Genomic DNA, 4,824 nt, shown 5'->3' with positions numbered 1-4,824 from the left:
TCGTTGCATGGCAGCCAGGATGCCTGCATGTCTATCTGATATCAAGCAAATATCGTCCCCACCGGTAATGGAACAAAGACAACATAGAAATCAATTCCATGTGTCAAAGCTTTCCTTTTGGACAAGGGCGAATGCAAGGGGAAAGATTTATCTGTTTGCATCCAGAGACGTAGCAATAAGGAGTTTACAAAAACCAATTTCATGTGTCGAAATTTTCCTCTTAGACAAGGGTGAATGCAAAGGGAAAGATTTGTTTGTTTGCATCCAGAGACGTAGCAATAAAGAGTTTACCTTTATACTTCCCATACATGTGTGTCCCGTCTATACATATAATAGGTGGGCAATAACAAAAACCTTCAATGGATGCTGCAAATGACCAAAATACAAATACTAACGTTGCAAAATTTTCGTATTATGGAATAGAAATCCACCTCTGCTTTACTACAGTACCAAGATTGTACGTGCACATCGCTTCCATCCACTTCGGCAAGGCTTAATATGAGATCTCCCAATTGCTGAAGACTTGAGCAATGACTTTCTGTTGGCCCAACCACACCTTTTTATACGAGATAGAATAGTCGAAATGACGATCTATGAATTCTTTCAACGTATCAATTGATGTAGATGCATCTCCCCTAATCATATTCACTATCTCCCCACAAATTAGGAACAATGTAATTTGGTTATGGTCCTGCGATAGCAGTTGATTCAAACACATGTGCGGACCACCATATTAAGTGATTTCGAATAAAATGTGTTTCTTCCGAAATATTGTACGCAATCTCCATATGCACTCAGACTCCTCCTTACACTTAGCAACCCATAACTGTGTCTTAGAAGTCATGGTGCGTTTGAGCGTGATGAATCCACACTATAGCTATCAATTAATCCTTGGACCCAAAGATCATCCCCTTACACAGCTCGGACGACTCATCCCAACAAGTCACTTGTACAAGGAGCTCCTCTTGGCGTGACACATCTGCAGCCTCTACATCAATTTTAACCATGCAGTGTAGATGTCATCATTCGTTTCACGAGGGGACGGATTCACATCATCCTGGATAGCAACATTTTCGTAATCCGTGAACTCATTTAACCCTTCAACAGTTTCCTGCTCGTAGTTTTCCTCGTCTTCTAAATGAATATCATTCATAATGTTCATCCCCTTGTCTAACACAATGTTTGCAATGGTGTACAAATCAGCGGGAACTTCAACGCTCCGATACTGTTCATCCGTGTGATAAACAGGCATTTCATACGTCGGCGGGTGAAACGACGATCCCGAACCTTCATTTAAATCCACAACAGTCAAATCATCCCAACCAAACTCTGCACTCATGTACTGCTTATCTATACCACAAGCAGGGGTGTGATCATACCAGCACTAATGCACCGAATCCCATCAGAACTCCGAAGTTAAGCGTGCTTGGGCGAGAGTAGTACTAGGATGGGTGACCTCCTGGGAAGTCCTTGTGTTGCACCCCTCTTAAAAAAAAAAAAAAAAAATCCATACCACACGCAGCCATTTCATAATGAGATGTTGGTTGGGTGTCTTCTTCCACTTCAGCCACTTGTTCCCTAGGCATCAACGTCTGCCCATCCTTGGCGACACCAACTTCCACATTTGACATTTGAGAAATGGTCTCCACATAATAACTCCACAGTGAAAATATTCGTGTAGGAGCTGTGTGCGCCCAATGAAATGCACAGACCATAGTCATCTATTATAAAAACAACCTCAAAGAGGACTGCATCATTTAACCCCGCATAGGTTATCTTGCGGTCACCCATAATGCATACTGGTTTGAATCAATATGCAATTATTTGTATATCTTTGCATACAATTTGTAATTTGCCCTTTTGCCAATTCGAATTGCTCGAACAGACATAGTACTATAACCAACACTATCTACTCCTGTGATAATTCCCCCCCCCCCCCCACCCTCCCCCCAAATTGTACAAGAGTACAGTCACCAAAAACATTGCTTGAGTTTCCTACCATTTAGACCAGCCCTCAAGAAATCGTAAAGACCTACGAGAAACAGAAAATTGTATAAGCCTATTGTGAGCATCTGCCCAATGTAAGCATAAGCCAAATATAGGGTGGCCTCAAAATTAGAGAAAAATTAAGAAAAACATTCTTGAGATCTAAAAACTACTTAGGTCCAAGGATGGAGGGGTATAATGGGGAAAAATAGCTACTTGGTAATTGGTCTGGGACCCCAGCTCACTGTGAGCATTAAACACCCTTAAAATAAGCCTATAAAAGGGAGGCTAAGGGGTAAGGGAAGCTAAGCATTCTCCTGTTTAAAGTAAGTTCAAATTCTAAAAGATAAAAGGTTGGGAAGACGTCTCTTACAGAAAAGAATGGGATAAAAGCAACAGGTTAGTTGGGTCTGACACTAACTCGTCTCCATCAAGTTGGTGAGAGAGATTTCTGTAGAAGAGGCTAAGGGTGGAAGAACCCAGGTAGAGCAACAACTTCTTATTGGAGTGGATTGCGTACAGAGGTGGTTTATTCATTTGTGGGTAGCAAGGATGTTATAAGATTGAGGATGTGAAGGTCTAAAAGTGTCAGCTAGAGGGGCAGGAGGGGGAAATTTTGATGGTCTCAATTTGTGGAAATTTTGATGAAAATTTTGATTTTGATTTAAAGGAACGGTAGAAATTTATAGTAAATGATGGAATTTTACAATGGAACTTTAGGAAATAATAAAATGCATGCTTATGAAAAATTTGGAAACAAAATAAATTTAGCAAATGCATACATGGCAAACTTTTAGTGTTCTAACATAAATAAAAGATAAAAAAAAATACAAATCATATAATACAATTCCATGCTATCAAACACACAATATCATATGCATTCATCATTTATTCAAACAAAATTAATATGAACAATTTCATCTTTGAATATATTTGATCCAAGTTTGAACATAATTGTAAATTTTTAAATGAAGACCTAATAGATGCTACATTGCCATGAGTTGTCATTGTATGATACAAAATGCTATCAAACACACAATATCATATGCATTCATCATTTATTCAAATAAAATTAATATGAACAATTTTAGACATGAAAAAAACCCTAACCTCAAATTGGGGGTTCCCAAAAGATCCTTCAAATCACCAAATTTAGTTCAATACAACCAAATTCAACGTATAAAACAATTTTGTAACAAGAACAATGTTTAAATATAGGAAACCACACCTCATCTCTTTTTTTTTTTTATTTACATAGGAACTCCAACCACCAACGAGCCCTTCGGACCTCCAGGTGCGGTACCAAACTTACGGATCAGCGTCCTTCGCCCCCAAGTCTCGATGATCTGGGTAAAGTTCGGATGAGGACACAGCTTTTGTGCATCAGTTGGACGTTCGGCCAACCCGACTCCCGAGACTCATCTCCATTACCATCCATGGTCCCCGTTGGCTCACAGAGAACTCACCATTCACGGTCCCCACTAGCTCACAGAGCGAACTCTCACCATCCACAGTCTCCACTGGCTTACAGAGTATACTCTTACCATTCACAGGTACCGCTGGTTCCGTGAGTGTATCCACTTGGAATTGAACTCTCGATACTCTTTCTTACTTGTTGATGTTTTTCCACCGTGCCATGCCGTGGGGGCCACACCTCATCTCTCTTCTTTATATAATACCTTCCCAACGTTTGGATTCTACCTCCTCTCACAACATTCGAATTGTAAGGTCTGAGTTCGTCAGATCGTCCTCCCCTCTGCAATCCTCCTTTTGTTCTCGGTTTGCTTTGCGATTCGCAGAGAAAGAGGAAGGAGGAAAACGTGAAATAGCAAAGCAAAAAATGCTACTCCAAGTAGCATTTTTTGACCGTCACATGTCAGTGGGCGATGAGCTCTCCCAGATTAAAAGACGTTCGACCATCCAACGTCTTTTTAAAAAAAAAACATTGGATGGACTAGCATTTTTTAGGAAGCATCAAATGGAAAAATAAAGTTCTCCCCAAAATTTTCTCAAATATTTTTAAATAAATTAAAACCAAATCCGAGAAAAACTCATCAAAATGCCATACACATTGAAAAGGAATCCGGTCCATTACATTGGAAACGTGCCATGACACATGACCCAAAAAAAAAAAAAAAAGGGAAAAAAAAAAAGGTAGCCCGATGCACAAAGCTCCCGCGTATGCGGGGGTCTGGTGAAGGGATGGACCACAATTCACACACTAAATAAATCGAATATGGTTTAAACATTTATTATCCACTTCTAAATGAATCTGTTAGCAAATTTAACATTTTATCTGATTAATATCTATCTATTCACTAACACCTAATATTTAAATTCATTAATAATTTCATATGCCCATATTTAATAGGCAATAATTCAATTAACATAAACTCTATTGATCTAAGCCTAACCCACACTTCCAACTCTTAAACTATTAGAATCTATCCTATGCCTATATTCAAACTCAGCCAAAATCCTCAATTTTCTCGTGATCAAAACAAAAGCTCCTAAATTCATAATCCAAAAAATAAAAATTATAATATTGTGATTATTTATTAAATATTTAACAATTATCAAATTATAATTTTAAAAATAACTTCAATTATTTTATCATAAAATAAATTGTATATCAACCGTTAAAAAAAATTATATTAGGGATGAAAATGACGGATTATCCATCATGGATAATTCAATCTAAACCGCCATAAATCCGCAATTTAATTGAGTCAAATATGGATTGCTTACCTGATAATCTGTCTAAACCGCCACGAATTATTCGACCCGATCCACTTTGTTTTGGATCTTTTTGCCTCGATGAATAACTAGAATAAAAAA

General features: G+C 38.2%; 1 non-coding gene across 1 annotated transcript; it reads left to right on the top strand.

The window, feature by feature from the left end:
* The first annotated feature begins 1,365 nt into the window (after window positions 1–1,365).
* On the top strand, window positions 1,366–1,484 carry LOC131167136 (5S ribosomal RNA). Its single transcript, XR_009139997.1, has one exon. It is a non-coding gene; the product is annotated as a 5S ribosomal RNA (ribosomal RNA).
* The last annotated feature ends 3,340 nt before the right edge of the window (window positions 1,485–4,824 follow it).

This window comes from Malania oleifera, chromosome 10 (assembly GCF_029873635.1).
Source record: "Malania oleifera isolate guangnan ecotype guangnan chromosome 10, ASM2987363v1, whole genome shotgun sequence".
NCBI lineage: Eukaryota > Viridiplantae > Streptophyta > Magnoliopsida > Santalales > Ximeniaceae > Malania > Malania oleifera.
This window is presented reverse-complemented; position numbering and strand designations above follow the sequence as displayed.